Genomic DNA, 25516 nt, shown 5'->3' on the forward strand with positions numbered 1-25516 from the left:
CGAATCATATAACATAACCGCTGATTAACACCTATCTCCAGCCGATTTATATGATCATTAAATCAATCATACACATGTGGCCGATTATCAAGAACACTATCAACTAGCATCATAGTTCACCATGTTAACAAGAGTACTATCATCAACAATCATGAAATCGAAACATGTAATCATACATCATTTATAAACACATATCATAAGGCACTAACCGGTTGAAAACAGAATGAGATTGATCCGAGTACAAGGGCTTCGAAAGGTGGTTGCCGTCGGGTTCGTGAGGGAGGGAGAGAGCTAGGGTTGCAACTTGTGTTTTTGTGTAACAAATGAGAAACAACCTCCTAAGGTTGTGTGTATGTACGTATAAGAGAAGTGGGCCGAAACCCCTAATGGGCTGCCCATTGGTTCCGGTTACAAGGAATACAGCCCAAATGGCCTTGTGCGTTCAAGTAAGTGTTGTGCGTTCGAGAGTCTTGTGTGGTCGGGTCACTTGTATAAACATATATTCACATAAAAATAAACATAACATTCAACCAACATAGTTCACGTGAGCACGTAACGTTACACAAAGTGGATTTAAATTACGAGTTGTCACAACCGGTCTTCTATGGTCCCTTCGATCACCCCTTCTATCCCCACCTTGATTTCTACCTTTATTACCTCGTTGATTACCTCCTCCCACGAAACGAGGAATCCGATTAGGGTTGATATTGTTGTTGTTGTTGTAAAACCCGTCATTTCGGTTCCTTTGGTTGTTGTTTCGTGGTTGACGGTTGTTCTCGTAACCGTCATTTCTCCTATCCCCGTGCCCGTAATCATCATTCCCCACATAGTTGGCATTTTGATAGCCAAACTCCTCATCTTCAAATCCTCTTGCATTGTAGAAATTACCCTGATTCACATATCCCCAATCTTCGTCATCGTTAGCCCGATCATCATAATATCCCCCATCATCCGAATTTTCCGTATGAACACTTACATGTTCCGGCGATTGGTAACTGGGAACACTATATGGTTCGTCATCGGGGATGGCGTTCCTCAAATCATCTATGTTGAAGAATGGGTCTTCGTTCGTGGGATTGCCACGATCTCGATTACCTCAACGGTCGGAATTAACATTCCGGTCATCAAGGTTGATGGGTAAGGAAGTTTGTCGATGAAGGTTTTGTTGTTGGGGTGTTCTTTGGGTGTTATTGGGATTTTGGTTTTGGAAAGGTGGTGTGGGTGGTCCGGTGTTGTTGTTACCACCCGGTCGCTCTTGAGGTATAGGTTGAACATTTTAGGCGGGATTGAAATTGCTTCGGTATTGGAATTGGTTTTGGTTGAGGTTTTGGTTTGAATTTTAGTTTGCCATTGAATCGGTTTCAATGGTTGGTGTGAGTTGTGGTGTTTGATTGGTTTGATTAGAAGCAAGAGTTGCTTCTAACCGGCTTGTAGGTTTCTTCTTGCTACTCTTTCGATTTCCGGTTCGTAGACTAACGGTGAAGTCCTCCCGGAGTTTCGCGTATGCATACACTTCCTGTAACCTGCACAAGTAACACACCCACGTAACAAGGAAAAAGACAAAGTGCAAAAAGAGACTTAAACAAATTAAACAGATAATCACGAAATTCAAACAATTATCCAAACACAAAGCGCGCGCACTCCCCGGCAACGGCGCCAAAATTTGATCGGAGTGTCGCGCTCCGGTCAAAGATAATATTTATATGCCCAAATTACCCTTAACAAATAGTTAGTGGTAGCAAGGGGTCGAACCACGAAGAGTATGTGGTTTGCGTATGGATTAGCTTGATTATGAAGTTTGTCACTTTTTATGAAGCTTGCTGTGTTAAAGTTGTTTGTTTGTTTAGTTGAAAATATATCGGGTTGAACCGACAATTTTGATATTAACTAAGAGAATGGTTCATTGACTACGATTGCAAAACTTAATTGATTAGTTAAAATAATATATGAGAAAACGAATCACACTCGGGTTTCGGATTGATAAGTAACTAGAGGTATTTATCATGAACGGTTTGACTATTTTACGAGCACCAATGATTTCTTGAGTTTGTAAATTGAAACCTAATCGTAGACATCAACAATCATCTAACATACGCAAATGGTGCAATAAAACCTTCATAATATGAATTAAAGACAATTGTATGTTTTATAAATCAAGAACAATGAACAAACCCTAGCACGAATCAAAACTAATAGTAGTAATCATCTCTCAATGTCAATGATGCAAGAAAATCTTAACAATTTCGAGTTCAAAACAATACTAACAATCAATCCGCACAATTTCAATCAAAAGATTACAAAATGTTTATATCAAACCAAAACATGAAAAAAAGCAAACCCTAGAAACTCACAATCTTTCACCCGGGGATGATCTTTGGGAAATTAGCCACTCATGGTTTATGATTGATCTTCAAGACGTGATGGAATGTGATAAGGGATGGATTGAATCTTCAAGAATCTCCCAAAAAGCTCCTAAAATCGCCTAGCAAAACCCCCCAATTCGTATGTGTCAAGACTAGCCTGAATGATAACTTCTTTTAGTCAAAAAGAGGATTTTTACGATTTGTAACTGATGAGGGACGCATTATGTGTCCTCAGGGACACATTATGTGTCCCTGCTCTGAAATCCACACTTTTATGCGCCCTCTATTACGTCCCGAATGAAGTAACTTGCGTTCTCATCCCATGTTTTCACCATTCTTCTTAAAACCACTCTTGATTACTTCCATATGCTTCCATGTGCTTCCCATTTCTCAAGTAGTTACCGAAATGCACTTATTTAAGCTCCGGTAAGCTCCTAAATGCATCATTTCCTTGTTACCTTCATTCCAAAGCTCGTAAAGCTTCCAAAATACACCTTAAACCTATCAAGGCCTGCAAAATACTAACCATCTCAAAGTAGTGTATTCTAAAACTCAATTTCACACAAATCAGTAAAATTAAACACGTTAAGCTTTGGAAATTTACTAACCCATCATGGTGTCTTTGTTTATTGTTATTGTTTGTACTATTCGTAACATTGTGTTGCCTTCATTAAATATTTTGTCTACTTTTTATTTTTGTTTGCTGATGGTTTGTAGTATGATATACAATTGCATATATAGGAACTTTACATATTGAATCTCATTCATGGCTACAGAATTTATAGATTTTTTTTATTTTTTTATATTTTTTATTTTTAAGAATTTTTTTGATTTTTTAGAATTTTTTTTTATTTTTTAGAATATATTTTTTTAGTTCTTTAGAATTTTTTGATTTTTTTTGGTTTTTTTAGAATTTTTATTTTTTTTAGATTTTTTTATTTTTTTAGAGTTTTCTGATTTTTTGGAATTTTTACAATTTTTTATTTTTTGTGATTTTTTAATTTTATTTTTAGAGGTTTTTTATTATATTGTTTATATGGACCGATCCGGATAGTGATCCATCCATTTAAAATTATTTGAATATGGATCGGATCATGATCCATTATGTTGGATCATGGATCGGATCATGATCCATTTAAGTTGGATCATTAATGGATCGGATCATGATCCAATCCATATCCATCCATTGACAGGTTGTGTCGATTAAGCTTCATGTTTCAGCACTTTTCTTTTCTGAATGAATCTTTATTATTTTTTGTATAACTTATTTAATGTTCTCTTGGTCGGGCCGGGTTTTGATTATTCATATATATGTATTAATTTGAAACATATGGATGAATAGTGCTATACTATTTTTTTTTTTTTTTTTGATCTTTGACTTTGTCTTTTTTGTCTTTTTGTTTTATTTTTTACTTTTAACCTTTAACTTTAAGTATTAACTCTTACGACCCCTTAACTTTCTAAATGCTTTTTTAACAGAGTTTTACGTCTTTATTTTATTTACGTGTCGATATAAACTTAAGTTGATTTACGTTTCGACATAATTTTTTTTTGTGTTTTCTCAACTTTCTGTATTCACACTGACAACCCTTTAACTTTCTAAATACTTTTGTAGTCGGTGATTTTTTTTCTTTTTTTTTCTTTTTGCTTTTTTTTTACTTTTAACCTTTAATTTTCAGCATTGACTCTTACAACATCTTAACTTTCTAAATACTTTTTAATCGACTTTTACGTCTTTATTTTTATTTACGTGTCGATATAAACTTAAGTTGACTTACATTTCGACATAATTTTTTTTTTGTATTTTCTCAACTTTTAGCATTGACACTGACAACCCTTTAACTTTCTAAGTACTTTTGTAATCGAGTTTTCCGATCGATGTAAAACATGTGTCGACATACTTTTGTACTTTCCACGACTTTATTTTGTAAGTTTTCTCTTTCGACTGCTATACCGAATCAAAAATCGGGTCGCCCCGCCGCAAAGCGCGGCTGTAACCCATTAGTTTGAATTAAATACCAACACAATATAAGGAATTTAAGGTAAAGATTCCAGATTTAAGGTTTTCAAATCAGCATATGTAAACTGGCATGTTGTTTTTTTTTTTTTTAAACTTGAATTGTTGTATTTAGATGGCATTGTTCAAGAGAGGTGGTAATATACTAAGGCAGACCGTCACCAACAATGAGTTCATGTCGTCAGTGGCAATGATACGATGCGCGTCAAATTGGAAACTGTTTGTAGGAGGTAACTAAAACCAACCAGTCAGTCTAGTAGGATCATGCATGTTGTGTTTGTGATAACATTGCTTCTGGTTGCAGGACTTGGACCGGAAATAAATAGTACGCTTTTGCGAGAAGCTTTTAGCGTAAACGGTGAAGTCATTGAAGGTATGGAGATATGAAGTATGGTTTTTCTTTCTGTTATTCTAAATTAAATTGTGTAACAACATGCAGCTAAAGCAGTGATGGATAGAAAAAGTGGGAGGTGTAGAGGTTATGGCTTTGTTGAATTTGCAAACTATCGCTCTGCTTGGACTTCACTCGACACCATGGATCAGTGGGTGGGTAATTTCAATTCACAGTTTTTGTATTGCCAGTCATACTCTTTCTTGGTAATGACAACGGATAAAAGAATCAATGAAAACTTTCACCATACCATTTTTGTGAACAAAATGTGTAGGAGTTGTATGGTCGGACGGTGATTGTGAGGTGGGCCAAGGATAGTCGTGACGAGTATACATTGGAGGATGCTATTGCGGATGGTTGTGGGGATATATTTAACTGGAAGGAAGATGAGGATAAGGATGAGGATGAGGATGAAGATGAAGATGAAGATGGAAGTTGAAATTTGCACCTGATCAAGTTAGTTCGTTTTCAACCGGACTGCTGTTTGCAACTTATTATTGTCTCTTATTTTCTATAAGTGTTTATTTGAATGGTCCAAGACTTAAGTTATGCATTATTGTGTATTCAGTATTTAGATTGTATATACAGTTTTTTTGCACCTCTTTAAATTATCCTAAGAATCCACAAAAGATGATTTAGTTCGTTCTTTTCGAAGTGTAAGCTTGACACAAAGTCGGTTAAAGACAGTTATCACAGTTGTTTAGGCATATGTACAAAGAAAAGGCACACTGATTCAGAAAGCAACATATTTTTTTCCTTCTTTGTGTGTGTATATAAACCATTTGTACAGACAAAATTTAGTATCACATACATTGTACAAAGATTCAGTTGTAATTGCAGGCCCGTCAATTTGTGCTTCTTACCCACCCATAAATCTATGGGTCCCATCTCCAAATCAAAAAGGCAAGAGAGTAGATGGCTCCTACAATTTACAATTGACAGAGTGAGCAGGGGTTGATTTAACTGATCTAGGGTTCCACCCCTATAAAGGCATCAATTCAACGCAGAGAGGAAACCTAACCAAACACCCATGCTTCGAGGTTTGTTTCACAGTGCTCCAATTTTTAGTATATATTCAAACTCTTATAACTTACGGTCTTGTGTTTTTTCTTAACTAATATTGATTTTAGCAGTGAAATCTTGACATTTCTATGGAGGATTCACAAGATGTCTGCGATCACATTGATAGGTATAATAGTGTGTGTGTGACATCAAGTTCTATTGTCGGTTATCTGATCTACAAACCACAATTCGCGTTTTTCGTTCTTATATAATTTGAATCCTTGGAAATATTCAGTCATCTTCATTGCTCTTAGCTAATTATTGGGGTGTCTACATGCCAATTGTCTTATAAGTTTTCTTTTGTAGGAGGTTTTCTTTTCAAATGATGTTTTTTGTTAGAATGCAAAAGATAAAATAATTATGTCATTATGACACTAAAACGCTCGTCCACCGGACGGGTATTAAACTAGTTGTGGTGGTTGGAGAACAATACCAGTTAGGATCTAAGGTCCCGACGACCGTCTTGGCGGCTGGGTGGTTTCCGGAACCCGCAGTGAACCGGCAGTGGTACAGAAACCATTCCAGATTTGTTCATAACTCATAAGCGATGGCTGGCGGATTTGTTCAGGTCATGATTTTGATCTATCATTATTTCAGTCAAAGGGGAAAAAGATGATGATATTATGTGTTAGATTTGTTTGATTCGTTGAATGTTGAAATGGTTGTAGCATTTTTGTGTAGCTTAGTGGATTTCAATATTAGTTTTGATTTTGAAATCTGATAATTAGTGTGTATAGGTTTAAATTAATTGGAATTTAGTTGTTAAGAAATTGATTCTGTTTGGGTTAAATGAGCTTATGAAGTTTTTATATTTACAATGCTTTAAAAATGGGGTTTTTTTACTTCTGTGAATATGCGAGCTTTGGTGGTGGTGGTTACAAGATGATGGGTTTTTTGTGCAAACAGTTGTGTGTATGTGTGAGAGAAAAGTAGAGAGAGTGAATCATTTATTTTAATTAGGTTCAAAAGATTAAAAGTTAATTACACAAAAAGCCTCTAAGAGAGTAAAAAGACGTATTTATCCTCATGTGGAATGCACATGACTAAATTTAACCAAAAAAATTGATACTGGTTAATGGAAATGACGTAGAGTGTAATGTGTTTTAGAAATAAAGGTTTGTCACAATAATTATTAAAATTAAAGGGCATCCATTGCAATTCGATACAAACATAAAGGACGAAAAAATGTAATTTACCCTATATTATTATTATTATTGTTATTATTATTATTATTATCTATATAACTATATAAAACATCTATATCTATATAACTATATACAGCAAATGTGATAGACAAGATTGTAAATTTCTTTTACAAAGAAATTAGAAATTTAAGCCAATTCAACGAAATATTTAAAATTTAACCATCATAAAAAGTTGTAAAATGTTACGTTATTTATTTATGTTTTTAGTATCTAAACTTTGATTTCTAGTTTGAGGGTATTTTGTTATTTTCTATTATGCAAGGGGTATGATTGTAACTTGCATATCTATTTATGTTAAACGTATGAAGGAATAATAGTAACAGATTTGGTAAAATTATCTTTCTCTTTAGCTTCTTTTCCTCTAAATCTGTTCTAACCCTATCAAGGGTATCATAGCCGTTCCGACTCCTCATCGGATCACCTTGCCGCCGCCGCCATGACCCGCAACCAAGAAGTCGACAACACCCTCAAATCCCACGATAAGGCGATCGCTGATATCCAAACTGCCTTAGCCGCTTTGATGAAACAACAGGAGCAATCATCGAAGCAACAGGAAGAAATCTTGAAGCCTGTCCGTGACAAGGGAGTTCAATCGTCAGGCAGTTCCTTCGGGTCCTTCTCTGGCCCAGATGGTGACTCACGAACATCCAAACCATTCCGTATCGATAAGATCGACTTCCCTAAATTTTCGGGGGACGATGTTGAGGGGTGGGTCTATCGCTGCGAACATTTTTTTTTCGATGGATGACACTCCTGATGACTCGAAATTACGTTGTGCTGCGGTTCACTTGGAAGGTGATGCCCTCCAATGGCACCGTGCCTACTTGAAGACCCATAATGCCACGGTTGCCGAGGTCCCATGGGCGGACTATGTTCGTTCGATCTCTGCCCGTTTTTCTGATGCAATGTTTGAAGACCCTATGGAAGAGATTGCATCTCTCGTTCAACTTACTGATAACGCCAAGGGTCTACAAGAATATAATTCAGGTTTTGATCGCTTGCTTAACAAGGTTACCGTTAGCGAACCTTATGCTGTTAGCCTATATTTGAAGGGTTTGAAGCCGGAAATAAAAGGGCCGATAAAGATGTTCAAGCCTCAAACACTACGTGAGGCGTATGGGTTAGCAAGAATTCAAACTATGAACAACACATGCTTGATGAAGCGTTTCAACGCTGTGGAGGATGGGCTGCAACCCGAAGATGTCAAAATAACACCTCCCGTTAATGGTTTAAAACTACCCTTGCTGCCAAGTCCAACAACCGAGCCATCAAGTTCTACACCAGGAATCCTTAGATCGGGGCGTTTGACGAGTGATGAACTTGAGCAAAAAAGGGCAAAGGGGGAATGTTTCTGGTGTACCGATTCGTTCCGGGGCACAAGTGTAAGAAAAAACAACTCTACATACTTGAAGTGGTAGATGATGAAAAACAAGCAACGGAAGAGGATGAAGACAAGGTTCCTTGAATCACTTTTTGAGGACAAAAAGTGGGTTAAGGAGGGAGTATTGTTACGTTATTTATTTATGTTTTTAGTATCTAAACTTTGATTTCTAGTTTGAGGGTATTTTTGTTATTTTCTATTATGCAAGGGGTATGATTGTAACTTGCATATCTATTTATGTTAAACGTATGAAGGAATAATAGTAACAGATTTGGTGAAATTATCTTTCTCTTTAGCTTCTTTTCCTCTAAATCTGTTCTAACCCTATCATAAAAGCCTAAGGGTGGAAGGGGCAGAATCCGCATGAACCCCTTCACTACCGAATTAGTTGTCGACACCTCATCTCCCCCAAGGTGTACCCACCAGAACCCACATCACTCCCTGTAATCAATATCTGCAGCACCCAACAACCCCTAATGGTTACAAAAAAAATACAAAATTAACACACCCGATCAATGGGTAACTAGTCAAGGAAATCCCTATCCGATTTTGGTACTCAATTGACTAGCAACGATGTACTATTTCGAGTATAGGTACCCCGGATTGGGATTACTATTGGTAACCCCAATTAGGGATGTCAATTGAACCAGAACTCTACCCGAAAGCTGACACATTTGAGACGTGTTTGGGGTCAGTAATCAGGTATGAGACCGGGCTTATGATTACCGGGTTTTTTTTTATATGTGGGTTTAGATTTGGTGATGTACCCTTTACCCGACCCATTGCTATTACGCCCCGCGATACTTGTTATCCCCGTCGACTTTCTTTCTTGGTTCGTCGGCTCTCTCCTTTTGTCACAACCTGCTTCTTCTACAGTCAATCATCAGGTTAGATGCCTATATAGTTAGGGTTTTCTTTCCTTTTCAATTAGGGTACCGATTCAACAATTGGGTCAAATTAGACATCTGAAACAGTTGCTGCTAAATTGAATCGAATAGTTTGTTTTAATTTGAGGTGTAAAATACAAAGACACCCAAAACCCTTTTGATTGCTTTGAAGATTTACATGTAGATAAAATAATTTAGGGTTTATTCAAGATTTACAGAATTCATTTATCATGTTTTAAGGAATTGTGTGTGTTTGGTGTTTTGTTTATGTGTCTATTTCAATTCTATCAATACTGGTTCTGATTGCTTGCTTGAACTGAAGTTACCACCAAATCTGTAACAACAAATATATGTTTTTTTTTTTATTTCTGGAAGCAAAGTTTATGATGATGATATGATTATCTTGACACTAAGGGGGGCGTTTGGTTCGTGGAATGATTGGGAATTGGAATTGGAATTTTTATAGGAATTAGAATTTGAAGGAATTGGATTTGGAATTTACATTCCAATTCCAATTGGAATTGGAAATTGTTGGAATTGGAATCTCAATTCCATTTTTGTTGTGCTTGGTTATCAAATGAGAATTAGAATCCATCACCCCGGCACCCACAACCACCAGTTCGGGTTGAAACGGTTCGCGTCGAAACGGTTCGATTCGAAACGGTACTGGTCGAAACGGTTCGCGTCGAAACGGTTCGGGTCGAAACGGTTCGGGTCGAAACGGTTCGATTCGAAACGGTACGATTCGAAACGGTACTGGTCGAAACGGTACTGGTCGAAACTGTAAAGTTGTACTGATTAAGTATGATATCTTGAAGTTTCTGTTGTGTAAAGTGCATAGTGTTCTGTCACATTACGCTATCTTCTTCACAAGACTGAAAAATGATATAATCTCCAATGCCTCGAGAGCGTTTGTAATTTTGTGAAGTTTCATTATTCTTTCAGAACGTGCAACCAATCGCTAGCTAAGATTGGAGGCTAGTTATATCAGGGTATCAGATAGTACCTTCTTAAAAATAATGGATCCTAAACACACCGGAGATGTATTAAGGTATTCTTTTGTAAATTTCATTTTTCATGGTCAGTGTTAGCAATACACGATATGCATCTTTTATGTATAGACACTTGGAGAAGCAGGATGAGCTCCTCATGGATGCTTATAGATCAATGTCACATGAATTGCATAAACTTCAGGTAATGCTTTTGCTACATATATGGGCTATTTAATTACTGTTTTCCTTAGGAACATTCTAAGGATGTGTGCTTCTGACACAACATGGACCTAACCAGAAATTCGCGGGTTTGGATTTATTGTAAACTGGTCCGGCTCAGTTTTGGGCCAAACCCACAAAAACGTTTAGCTAATTAGGTAATCTGGTTTTCTTAGCAGGTTCGTAAGTTTACCTATTTAACTCGTTTAATGTTACAATTTTTATTTTTAAATATATCATGCTAAGTAGTTAATGCGGTAAAATATCGGATATTGGTCAAGGACCAATATTTGAGATATCGGTTATCACGGTGGGATATCGGTAATTTTAATATCATGCTAAATTTATATATATAGCAATTTAACACTAACAGTTCAATATACTCTCCTACCATTAACAAATAACCTTTTGCAACTTGCAACACACTAACAATTGTAGCAAGTAGGAACTGACTAAGACTTAAAACACTAACAACTAACAATTAAGACTTAAAGCACTAATAGCAGCAATAAGAAGGAAGACGAATGGTAGAAATAAGAGAAAAGGTACTGATGTCTTGAAAATCGGTGATATATTGGTCAAATATCAGTCAAATATTGGTCAAACATCGGTCAGTATCGCCAATATTATCGGTACCAATATTCTGAGCGATATTTTGCACCGTTATCTTGGTAGAGGACCGATAACCGATATATCACTCATATATCGCTGATATATCGGGATATTAACTACATAGATATCATGTCATAACTTAAACTGATTGAGTATTTTATGCTAAAGTTCAAATGATAGAAGAGAAATTAATATCAAGTTTTATACTTAAAACGTACCTTTTTATATGTACGTATGTATTTTTGTTATTAATTTGTAATTTTAGAGCATTATAATGGGCCGTGTTTGTGTCAACATGCAAAAACATGTTGTGTTCAGCTTCATGTGCCTAACAACTTCCATGTTCATAGTTTTTTTGTTTTAATTTATCTGGAACGTTTTCTTGTCGAGTATTAAGCATTTTCAACTCTTTTAGGTTGAAGAGGAAATGTTAATGCGTGCATTTTATAAACTCATGGAGGCTCAAGGGTTAACAAAGAAGGTAATATTGCTCACAAATCGTTGCACTTAATCATACCATGTTTCCAATTCTCTTCATGAAAATAGCAAAACATTTTATGTTAGGATTTTTATCAAAATTTGAGTATATTCTTTGATATTTATTGCAGAAACAAAATGGCAAGAATGATTCAGAAGAAAGTGAGCCATCCCAATCAAAAGCGTTGGCTACTGTGGACAGTGTTGAAAAATAGTGAAGTTGTCGAATACCGTTGTGGGCTTGCACATTTTCTGAGGTCAAATGTGGCTTGAGGTTCGGTTTTGCGTAACTGCATATTTTTTTAGTAGCATGCACACAACAATCGGCTTTTAATGAGTTCCCAGCTATAGTAGTATGAGAGATAAGCGACAGTGGATATATCGTTGGGAAAGAGTTGGATTTAACAATACATTTTGACTAAGTGTTCAAATGATATTAAGAAGTTGAGTTATATGTAGAGGTGGTATGATGAGTGGGTTGGGTAACAGGTCTAAACAAGGTTGGGTTGATACAAGTAATTTTAACAAGCCGGGTTGTTCTTGATTTAGAAGATTGACCTAAGAGGGTAAATGTAATAAAATAACGTCAATGCTTTTCTGTGACATTTTTGTTACTGTAACTTTCATTTAATCTTTTTTTAAGGGAAATTGGTCTGTAATAATCTCTAGTAGACGTCATTGGTCATTGACAGTTCCATCTTTGAATATTCTTCATGCCAGTCCAATCTTTCACCTATTAAAAATTCAAAACCAAGTATAATTGGTTGGTTAATATATAAAAAAAGCCATAAAATATGTGAGAAGGGGTTGGCATGAGTGGCTTCTTAAATTTGAGTAATGTTCCTCTTCTTCAGTTCTTCATCAAAAGCTTCTAATCGCCGCTTTTACTGACCATCGCCATCACCACTTACCATCTATTGTTGTACACATAACAAACTGATTTCTGGCTGCTACCACCATAAGTCATCAGGTTAACGTATTTGGTTAGTGATTTCATTCCCATTTAGATCAATTAGGGCAGCAGTTCAGCCATTTCTTTCTAACTTGATTTGTGATTTGAATGATTTGGTAATGTTTATTTTGCAACACCCCAACCAACAAGGGTTGACTTGCTACAATAACGTTGGTTTCAGAAACAAATATCATAATTTCATTTATCTATTTGGCAAAGGAACAAACCACAAGACAAAGCAAACTTGAGACAAATATACAAACTAACAAAGTCAACTAGTTTAACTGACATCTTCAGATTTATTCCTAACCTTTATTCTTCAATCTTCATCCCACGACCTGTTAACCAGTACATACAAAAAGGTTCACAGAATAAGCCGAATGTCGTACGGATTACTAGGCTTAAAATAACAAATAATGATTTACCGAAATATGATCAAGAAATAATACACAACAAAATGATATGGTGCAAACTAACGTAGTTTTATAAACTAAATCGTATCATATGAATGTACCCGTAATTCAAACATAAAACATGACAACATACAGGTAGCTACTCCAGCATATTTATCACATGAGATGGCGAGTTGGCAAATCCGGTATCCATCTCCTTAACTTAAATCCTAGGATTGATGCATACGCCTCATAATAGCCATATGTACCATACTTATACTTGAGAGATGTCGTGAACTGATCTCACCGTAACGGGTGGTGCACATGTTGTTGATGCCGCAACAACATGCTTGTGGGACACTCTACGAAAAGTGACACTCAGAGTACCGGAGTACAAAAGATCTTATTCACATAATTGTATTTAATAACAATAATAACATCTTTCTATACTAATAAATGAAAGTCTTTTTTTGACGTGTGTCAATCTCTCATGCCTCCTTATCTTGTTTTTCAATTTTTTCCTATCAAATAATAGTTTAACTAAAGAGTTAATTACATAGTTAGTCCATGTGGTTTACACAAAGTAACATATTTCGGTACTAATAGTTTAAAATCACCTTCTAGGGTATTAAAGCAAATTAGATGTTTGAATGAAAATGACAAAAAAAATCCCAAAAATGAAGGACGATATTGTACAAAAAAAGTTGTTTGAATGAAAATGGCAAAAAAATCCCAAACCTTAGGGACGATTTTAGTGATTTACTCTATCTTATATTAACCAAATAAATAAAAATTAATATTAAATCTTATCCTACTTTAAATGTCGAATAGAATACTTCTATTTTTCAAATAAAATATTATCCTTTAATTTAAATTGTTAATTTAAGATATTTTTAAATAACCAAATTATTTATCACCAAACCAAACTTTGTATTAATATATTATTTATTTTTATTTTTATTATTAAAAAAATATTATATCGAACATAATTTTTAAACAAATTGTATATATCTTTCAATATTACTTTATATATAAAATTAGATTATTACGGGATTTTTTAAATATAATTTATATTTTATCACTTAAATGACTGCTTATTTGCTTCTTAAATAACATGTCTGACCACTGTATTTTCTTTTTAATAATAATCTCCGTAATCACCATATCTATCGCGTAACGAGTATATCCGTTAGTTTTTTTAATATAATTTTTTTATTATTTGGTATATAAAATCATATTTATTCAACACTATACGGGGGTTTTTAAAGATATATATATATATATATATATATATATATATATATATATATATATATATATATATATATATATATATATAGGGCAAGGATAAATCGAAAACCCACTTGAGTTGAGAAAACCTTGAAAACTCACTATCCACCATTGATTTAATAGATGCACGATTCAGATCATCTTGGTGTGTACTTGAATTTGCTTTTGATTAAATAATTAGCAAAAAGTACATTGAGGGGCATCTTCGTCTTTGACACAAAATATATTTGTGTCTTGGAGACACACTTGCTGCATGTGTGTACCATTAGTCAAAGGCCTATCACCTACCTATCAAGCTTGAACTGTGCATGTACAAACATAAAAACTTGTTTCTCTCTCTAAAAGGTAAAGATCTTATCATCAAACCACACACAAACACCCCCCCAAAATGCCATTTTTCTCTCTTCTTATCGAAGAAGGCATAGACAAAAAAACAACCAAATATCCATCTCCTATCTAACACTGAAGATCTTCTTTGCGTTTGGTGACACTAAGAACACCACCCTGTAGCGGCGAAAGTGGTCGGAGATTCGTCACCATCAAAACGCCATACACCACCACCCCCAACTGACCACCCAACCAGAACCACCTCATCTGCGTCGCCGCCTTCATCTCCACCGTCCATCTAACGGGATCCTAACTCCATGTCTCCGATTTCGCGTTCTACTAAGATCTATGACTTACAATAGTTTCTAGAAGCTGACCGGAAGTAAACATCTCCCTGATTAAGAACAAAAGTCCGACGGTTAAGAAGGTGGTGTTTGGGATTTGATTGTTAATTGTTTGTTGAGATGTTTTTAGTATTTGATTGTTAATTGTTTGTTGATTGTTAAATGTTTTTAGTATTTGATTGTTAATTGTTTGGGGATTTGGTTGTTAATTGTTGCAAGTGGGTTACTGTTGGGAGAAAGGGAGAGAGAGTGTGAGAGAGAGAGAGATGGGTGGGTTGGGTTGGAGATGATGGAAGTAGGTGGTGGTAACTGGAAAGTGTTACAAATAAACAAACATTTTTGCTTTGATTGTTACATTTCTAACATAAAAAAATGTAACAACACACTTTATTTTTACAATAATCTAAAAAGGTGTAACAATGCACTTTATTTTTTGTAACGTGCATTATTTATGTAACACAAAAAAATGTAACATGCATTTATTCTTCGATTGTTACATTTCTAACACCCGGTTACATAGTGTTACATAAAAAATGCCTAGATCTTGGAGGTTCGTAACTAAGACGCAAAGAATTGTTATGAGAATTGTTACATCAAAAATAAACGTCCGTAACAATAATCCAACATATAGATGAAGTTACACCACGTGTATACATACATTTTCTGTATAATTTCAAAAAATGTAAACAGCCAGTAAACAAGAAAAATGCTTGTTTTTTTACCATTTAAAGGATATCCACATAGATAAAAGTGTAACGTGTTTTCTGTATAATTTGTTTTGTAACATTTTTTATTTATTTTATACTGGGTAAACGGATGTATGATATTTAAAAAGTCTTTGTGCACTTTAACAAGAAAGAAAAGATACACTTTTCTTATTAAAATTGAGATTGAAAAATATAAACTCATAAAGACTGATATGACCATATAAAAGTACACTGTACTAGTCAACTTTTCCGAATTTCTCTCTCTTACTCATTTTCCCATACACTCTCTCTCTCTCTCTCTCTCTCTCTCTCTCTCTCTCTCTCTCTCTCTCTCTCTCTCTCTCGTTTTAAACTTTTTTTTCAAAGATAATAATTTAAAATGTAACTGCAAAAAAATTGTTACACTTTACAAATAAAAATTGTTACACTTTACAAATAAAAAAAGGATGTAACTACAAAAAATGTAACTGCAGAAAAATGTTACATTTGTAACTATCACTTCTACAAATCCAGGTCCATTACATCTTCGTTGCACAATTATTCTTGAACCACAATGTATCCAGATCAGTTGCATAACCTAAACATATAAAAAAACAAAAAAAAAAGATATTTAGCCTATGAAGTAAATTTACTTGTAACATGAAACCTAACAAACTGATGCATTTTACTACTGTATTCTCAATACAACTTTAACACGTTTTCCTAAAATGCAAAGAAAACATGGTGGGACATTTTTTTGATGTCACCAAAAAGTGTAAAGGCTGGTGCATTTTTTTTATGTAATCCAAAAGTGTAATCTCGAATGTTTTCCCCTTCCAAAAAAATATAAAAACTTAATACAAGTGTAACCACATGTTTTTACCTTCTACAAAATATAAAAGCTTGTTTCATAAAAATAAAAAATGAAAATGGTTACACTTGTTTTTACCTTGTACAAGTTTACCACATTTTCAACCAAACTAACCAAGAAAACCTTAATTTACACAACTACTAGTATGCATTTAAAGTTGTACATTTAATTAAACTGAAAAAAAAGTATCACTCACCTGCAAACTCTGAAGAAATGGGTTCAGGATCTTCAACAACTCTACTCTCACCCAATGCATCTTCATCTTCATTAAATGAAAAATCAGGTAAAAGATTATGTGGAAAACATTTAAGGGTGAACCCGGATGATCATTGAGTGTCCCCGTACCACCGGCAACAGTCGGAGGTTGTTGGCTGTTCAAATCAGCCATGTTAAATGCAAAAAGTCTTCAATGGTGGTGAGTATGGTTTCTTTCTTTCTCTCTAAGTTCTGGATGGAATAAATGATATATGACAAATGGAGATGCATATATAATAAAGAAGATAGGTGAAAGATGAGAGAGATTATACAAGTACAAGTATTAAATGGGAGAAAGCTGAAAAGAAGAAAAGTTTGCACACGCAGACTTATTACACATCTCATCCTCTCAAAAGTTTAAAACAAATTGACGATTATGCCCTTCTCTCTTCTCAAACAAATATCAAACGTGGATTAATCCTAGTCACATGTAGAGTTTTCTGGGTTTTCTCAACTGGAATAGGTTTTCTCATTATAATTAGCCTATATATATATATATATATAGGGAGGGGTTCATGCGAGAACCACCTTTATTGCGAGAACCGCGAGAACCAATGTGAACGGATGGCAATTTTGTAAATAATAAAAAAAATTATAAAATCCCGCTCTGGACGTCAGCGTTTAATTAAATTATGATCGATAAAACAGTTTCAAGTCCAACAACTACCACAATCAACACAACTCTCCCAAATCAGTCGATTGTTTCAATCGCCATACGATCATCGTCCGATACTCACTGACGCTCCAAATTCCAGCAATTCATCAACAATATTCTCCATACAATCATCGTCGCTATTCAATCGCCGTCAGCACATTAATCGCCAGCTCGGAATTAGGGCAAAAAACGGCCATACCGAATCGATTTAGGGCAAGAATCGATTTAGGGCAAAAAGATCTAGGGCAAAAAACGGTCATACTCGGCATATTTGGCGAGGTTTATATATTACGAAGAGCATACGTCGTTGCATCGATTTACGAACTTCAAAGTTCACACAGTTGAAAGTTCATACAGCCGATGTAGAAAGTCCATACAGCCATCTGTAAGTTGATATCATACTATGTAAGCTCATACAAAGTTCTTTGTGCTTGTTCATGTAGATTCTTGTTCATGTAGATTACAGCCAATTATGTGCTTGTTCATGTAGATTACAGCCGATGTAGGGTAGGTCAATACGATTATGTGTTTGTGATTGATTTGGAATGCACATGTGCATACGATTATGTGTTTGTGATTGATTTGGAATGCTTGTGATTGATTTGGAATGCACATGTGCATAATATTGTTCATGTAGATAGGATTACGTGGTTGTGTTTGTTCTGGAATGCACATGTGCATAACATTGGTATGTAAACGCTTTGTGTATGTTTTGGAATGCACATGTGCATAATATTAGTATATAAATACGATTATGTGTTGGAATGCACATGTGCATAACATTGGTATGTAAACGCTTTGTGTTTGTTTTGGAATGCACATGTGCATAATATTAGTATGTAAATACGACTATGTGTTTGTGTTTGTTTTGGAATGCACATGTGCATAATATTGTTCGTGTAAATTACAGCAAATGTTGTGCATATGTGTTGGTGTTTGGTTTGGAATGTACATGTGCATAATATTGGTAATGTAGATTACAGATGAGCCGATGTTGTGCATATGTGTTTGTGTTTGTGTTTGATTTGGAATGCACATGTGCATAATATTGGTAATTTAGATTACAGATGATGTAAGGAAAATAGATGATGTAAGGTTAATACGATTATAGGTTGGCGTTTGATTTGGAATGCACATGTGCATAATATTGTTCATGTAGATTACAGCCGATGTAAGTTCATACGATTATGTGCTTGTGTTTGATTTGGAATGCACATGTGCATAATGTGATAACGTATGGTTGTACTTATGGTTTTGGTTCATATTTATGCTTGATTGGTATGCATGTGCATAATATTGTTCATGTAGATTACAGATGTAAGGATTACAGATGTAAGTAGATTACAGCCTATGTAAGATCATACGATTATGTGTTTGTGTTTGATTTGGAATGCACATGTGCATAATGTGATAACTTATGGTTGTACTTATGGTTCTGGTTCATATTTATGCTTGATTGGTATGCACATGTGCATAACGTGTTGGAATGCACATGTACATAATGTGATAACTTGTGATTTTATTGATAACTTATGGTTTTACTTATGGTTTTGGTTCATATTTATGTTTGATTGGTATGCACATGTGCATAACATGATAAATTATGTTTATAATTTGTAACCGAATTTGTTTTTTCGGGTCAATGTGTTAAAATATGTATATATTGATAAATTATTTCATAGTTGTATGTATGCACATGTGCATATCTGACGTTGCATGGTATAGCTGTATAGATGCATATGCCAGATGTATAGCGTATTTTGGGAACGTATAATGGATTTTGTATATGTAGTTTGAAATAACATACTAACAGAGTAATACAAATTAAAGTTAATATACATTCACATTGTATACAGTAAAATGGAAAAAAACAAAGAAAGTTACGTTTCTCCTGAAGCCGAGAGATGAAGGGTCGAAAAGAATGCCAGATGCGACAGAAGACGAGCATGCGGTTGTTAAGCAAAAAGGTTAGAAAGTGTTGAGAACTTACTGTTAATATTAGTATTGTTAATGACGCAATATGCATTTATGCACATGTGCATTATCAATTTTGTTTTTTTTTCAAATGTTATAACTCGAGTTTGAATGCGGTTTTAGTACGCAAAAAAATATTCAAGACATGCAATTGCAAAACCTGAGGATGAAGATTGCAACAAAACTGTTACTATCAGAGGCGAACGTGTACAGGGAAACAGTTATGTACCTCGCAAGAAAAGCAACACAAAATTTTGGAGATGAAAGAATGCGGAAATTGTTGGAAAAAGAGGGAGCAAAACAAGAAAAATGCTGGAACACTCTTAGCAAATGGAAGAATGGGGATAAAGTTTGAGGGTAGTAGTTCATGACACGTAGGTAGTATTTTTAGTTAATTAGTGATAGTTGAACATTAAACTGGTACTTTGGATTGTTTTGTTTGGTTAGGCATGTCAGATGGTTGTGTTGGGAAGGTAACAAGTTGGTACATTTATGATGCATGTTACAGTTTGGTTAGTTGTGGTTGGAATTAGATAATCATGTTACTAATATTTGTTGGTTGATGTATTGAGAAGTTGGAATTTTAGCAAATTGGTAATGTGTATTGTATAAATTGTTATGTTGGATGGATGATATGGTGATCAATGTTTGGATTTATAGTTCATATAGTTTGTTGTTTATGCACAGGTGAATTAATATGGTGAATTAATATGGTTACAGTAACAAGTTCGTATTGTTTGTTGTTTATGCACATGTGCAATAATATGGTTAAATGACAATATGCACATGTGCATAAAGTAATATAAATGCACGTTATTAGTTATAAATTTATATGTTTGTTAAAATATGGCATGTTACGTTGATTAATAAGTTAAATGACCCGTATGCACATGTGCATACAGTGTTATTAGTTATAAATGTATATGTTTGTTAAAATATGGCATGTTACGTTGATTAGTAAGTTAAATGACCCGTATGCACATGTGCATATAGTGTTATTAGTTATAAATTTATATGTTTGTTAAAATATGGCATGTTACATTGATTAGTATGTGCATGAAGTGATAAAACACACAGATTTAAAGGTTGAGTTTGTATAATGTATTACAATTGGGTATAGCTAACAAATGGTTTTAAATTCATACTAGTAACATGTATAATAACATCATATTAAAGCCTTGAAATAAACTTGGAAATATTAGCTGAAAAAAAAAACAGAAAAAAAAAAACAATCGAAAGCAAATTAAAGAAATAGGGGATCATGTATCCATAGATTCATAACATCATTTCTTTCTACAACTCCTCTTTTTATTCTTCATGCCCTTCCCTTTTTTTGTATTTTACTTCCTAAGTGTTACAACTTGCATTTTGATTATCGACCACAACTAGATCGTCACCCGTTAGAGCTGCTGCTTGCATTCTCGTTTCCATGACCTGCAGCTTGACCCTGTCCACCACCATCATCTTTCTCAATCTCCACATGTGGGAAGCTGCTCTCCAGCATCTCATCGCCAATATCGACATCTTCTTCCCCTGCTTCCTTCTTGTTTTTCTTCATCCCCTCAACCTGAATTCAACACAACCATTCAAATAAAACAACAAGCAAGTCTTCCAGTTTTCCAACAATTGAAAAGCTTACATCATCAATGTCGACCGTTGCGCTGTTTACTAAAAGTGCTTGCCTTTTCGTCTTGCTCACTAGTTTCTTCCGGTTGGTGACAAACCGATCGAGCTCCCAGAGCATTTCTATGTCCAAAGCCTCTATGTCAAGCTCTATTTCATCACCCTCTTGCGCCAACTAATCGTTCCTCATACGTACGATCTGCAACAACTGTGGCATCTTCTCTGGTGGCATACTTTGCAGCCCTAACCCCAATTTCTGTTTCTCTTCCATGTTTATGTCCCTCTTGTTCGGATCCTTGGCTCTGGGCTTGGGCAGCTTCGGCACAGTTCCTCGTGTCGCTGTTGATGACGGTTTGATCTGTTCTGGTTCTGGTTCTGGTTCTGCAGCCTGCATTGGTGATGGCATCCGCATAGGCGGCTGAACAACAGGTGGGATGATCGGTTTAGATGCAGTCGAGTGATTTTGCTTGTTTAAAACAGGAGCAATCGGGTCACTAAATTTCGGCTTCTTATATCTCTCAGGCATCTGTATATCGTCCCACGAACTTCAATCGAATTCATATACAACAGAAAACTCATTCACACGCTGATTAGTAGGCAATTTCGCTTGAATCGGTCTAAAAAGCATCTCGAAATAGAACAGCAGCTGATGAGCCATTCCATGAACCTCATCCGTCTTGGGGTTATAAAGCATCGCATTCTCAAACACCAAGCGAACATCGGAGGCAAAATCAAGTGGACTAGAATACATATTCTTGGACAAATTCAACTTAACCAAACCCAAGTCCAGTAGTATAGGTTTATCTGTAAAAGTCGACTTATTTTCCGAGTGCCAACCCCACCCATATTGACCCGTCTTCATTCTGGTGTCTCTCAGCAGTGCCAAAAGCTGCATAGACTCCACCCATGCCTCCCCGGTTGTCGGCTTGTTCTTCCATTTGCAATCCCACATAGTCAACCCCCCTATTTTTTGTAGTTGTCCGCCACCCAAGACCCTTTGTTTGCTGCCATTCTGTACATAATTGGATAGTTATCCATAAGATTCAATACCACTCGAGGAAGACGACTCGCCACTGCTTGAACTGCTCGATCCGCTAGAGCTGCTGCTTGCATTCTCATTTCTATGACCTGCAGCTTGACCCTGTCCACCACCATCATCTTTCTCAATCTCCACGTGTGGGAAGCTACTCTCCAGCATCTCATCGCCAATATCAACTCCCCTATTTTTTTGTAGTTGTCCGCCACCCAAGACCCTTTGTTTGTTGCCATTCTATACATAATTGGATAGTTATCCATAAGGCACTTGTTCATAATCCATAAATCAACGACATAGTCTAATTTTCAACATAATGCACATGTGCATATAATTTAATACAACATCATTTACAGTAAATATAATGCACATGTGCATATCACTTAATACGATATCATTTACAAAGTATATACATCATTTACAGTCAACATAATACCTTTTAGTCACAAATCGAATGAATTGCAACTCTTGATGTTCTGTATTTATAGGTGTATTGTGTCTGTCAACTGTATTATCGGAAGATGGACCAACAATGTCACCAACAATGTCTGCATCAGATGTATGAGAAGGAAGGATTATCAAAGAATGTATGAGGAAGAACATCAGATGTAAATGGTGATGTAGAGGATGCTGTAAACACCGTTTACGGCTGCCACCGCTGTGAAATCCGGTGTGTTACGTGATTGCCGTCGTAAACACCGTGCCAACTGCAACCACCGTGAAATACGTGAACACCGACTATATATATGCGGTGAAAACCACCGTGTACGACTCTCCGCCACCGTGAAACCGCCGTGAATGCCTCTCAGCCGATTGCCGATTGTGGAGACTATGAACTATTGAGCTGCTGAAACCCTAAAATGGAGACAACAGTGACAGAAGGAAAAAAAGAACGCGTGTATTTTTTGTATAAAGAATATAATTACAAAAATGCCATGTGTTCACATTGGTTCTCGCGGTTCTCGCAATAAGAGGTGGTTCTCGCATGATCTTCTCCCTATATATATATATAGGGATGGGCTCATGCGAGAACCACCCTTATTGTGAGAACCTTGAGAACCAATGTGAACACAACCTAAAATAGCTAAAGAAAAACCTAAAAAAAACCTAAAAAAACCTAACCCCCACCCCCCCCCCCCAAAAAAAACCTAAACCCCCCCCCCCCAAAAAAAAAAAAACCTAACCCCCCCCTCCAAAAAAAAACCTAACCCTCCCCCCCCTCCAAGCTAAATGCTAAAAAAAACCTAACCCCACCCCCCCCCAAATCTAAACCCCCACCCCACCCCCCCCCCCAAAAAAAGCTAAACCCCCCACCCCCCCAAGCTAAAATGCTAAAAACTAAACCCCCAAAAAACCTAAAAAAAATCTAAAAAAATTAGAAGCAAAAAAAAATCGCTACTTTTAGAAGCCAAAAAAAATTTTTTTTTTTTAAATTAGAAAAAAAAAATTTTTTTTGGCTTCGAAAAGTAGCGATTTTTTTATAAAAAATATTAAAAAATTCAAAAAAAAAAAATTTGTGTGATTTTTAGCTATTTTTAGGCATTTTTGGTGTGTTCACATTGGTTCTCGCGGTTCTCACAATAAGAGGTGGTTCTCGCATGATCTTCTCCCTATATATATATATATATATATATATATATATATATATATATATATATATATATATATATATATATAGGATAATGCTAGATAAAAAACCCTAAAATTCTTAGAAAACTCTGGAAACCCAAATGGGAAGCCATTTTTACCCAACCTCCCGACATTTTTTTTTTTTTTTGAAAAAAATTACACATGTAATATACATGTTTTAGAGTGTTTTGGGCCAAAAAAAACAAAAAAGCGCCGAAGGGATTTTTTTTAAAAAAAATAAACAAATTTCAGCTCCTAACACGTGTTAAGCAAAAAAGACATAATTTCGCTGAAAATTGCTGAAACTTGTTTTTTTTTTAAAAAAAATATCCCTTCGGCGCTTTTTTGATTTTTTTGGCCCAAAAGTCTTAAAAACATGTATATTACATGTGTTATTTTTTTCAAAAAAAAAAAATGTCGGGAGCTTGGGTTTTCTCGGGTTTTTTATATATATAGGGTTTTCTATCTAGCCCTACCCTATATATATATATATATATATATATATATATATTATTTGGTAAACAATATTACATTTATTTAACTCGTGTAATACACAATGGCAGCTTAATTGCTTTTGAATAACATGTTTGACCACTGTATTTTCTTTTCAATAATCATCTCCGCAATCATTATATCTATCGCGTACTAAGTATATCCGTTAGTTTTTTAAATATAATTTTTTTGTTATTTTGTATATAAAAACATATTTATTTAACCCGTGTAGTACATGAGGGTTTTTAAAGATATAACTTTTATTATTATTTGGTAAACAATATTACATTTATTCAACCCGTGTATTACCCAAGGTTTTAAATATATAACTTTTTTATTATTTGGTACTACCTCCGTCCCATTAAAAGTGTCCTACTTTGAATTTTCAAAGTCTTTATTTATAAACTTTGACCTTAAAAAAATTTGTTTGTGTTAGATAATACTTGATGAAAGTTATATAATTTGAGTGTGTCTTATAAGTGTTTTTATCGGGTTAATTTTCATCAAGTTTTATATAACACAAAAAATATAAAATTAAAGTCAAAGTTTATAAATAAAGACTTTGAAAATTCAAAATAAGACACATTTAATGGGATGGAGGGAGTATATAAAATTACATTTATTCAACCCGTACAATACATATGGTTCTTATAGATATAACTTTTTATTATTTAATATATAAAATTATATTTATTCAACCCGTGCAATAACTGAGGTTTTTAAAACATATTATTTTATTATTTAGTATATAAAGTTTATTTATTTAACCCGTGTAATACACGAGGTTATAACCTAGTAGTATAATAATTTAAATATTCAATCATCTATACTATATAATAAAAGAAACCAATAAAGGGACACATGTCATTCATTGAAGCCATCAACTAACTAAAAGATAATTATAAAATTAAACTTAATATAAATTTAAACAATTCGTATAGGATATAATCTAATATTTTAAAATATTTATCAGATTTAATAATAACAATAATTTCTCTAAAGGAGTGAGTAATATTATAAAATAATTTAGTAAGTCTATACTATATAATAAAAGAAACCAGTAAAGGGACACATGTCATTCATTGAAGCCATCAACTAACTAAAAGATAATTATAAAATTAAACTTAATATAAATTTAAACAATTCGTATAGGATATAATCTAATATTTTAAAATATTTATCAGATTTAATAATAACAATAATTTCTCTAAAGGAGTGAGTAATATTATAAAATAATTTAGTAAGATTAAAGATGTTATTTTGGAGATTAAAACGGAGCTATAGACAAAAAAATGATGGATAAGTTGTTAGGGAAATATCATTAAGAATATAGAGATTAGAAATAACTTAGGTAAAATTAATTAATGTTAACGAGTCAAAAAATCCT

General features: G+C 34.6%; 1 long non-coding RNA gene and 1 pseudogene across 1 annotated transcript; one reads left to right on the plus strand and one right to left on the minus strand.

Annotated features, from left to right (window-relative positions):
• The first annotated feature begins 4686 nt into the window (after positions 1–4686).
• On the plus strand, positions 4687–5175 carry LOC118481212. The gene is made up of 3 exons (XR_004864878.1): positions 4687–4753; positions 4820–4926; positions 5046–5175. It is a non-coding gene; the product is annotated as an uncharacterized LOC118481212 (long non-coding RNA).
• A 15570-nt stretch (positions 5176–20745) lies between these two features.
• Positions 20746–22164, minus strand: LOC110869782 (annotated as a pseudogene).
• Positions 22165–25516: the final 3352 nt, after the last annotated feature.

The sequence above is a fragment of the Helianthus annuus genome, chromosome 8 (assembly GCF_002127325.2).
Source record: "Helianthus annuus cultivar XRQ/B chromosome 8, HanXRQr2.0-SUNRISE, whole genome shotgun sequence".
Classification (NCBI taxonomy): Eukaryota; Viridiplantae; Streptophyta; class Magnoliopsida; order Asterales; family Asteraceae; genus Helianthus; species Helianthus annuus.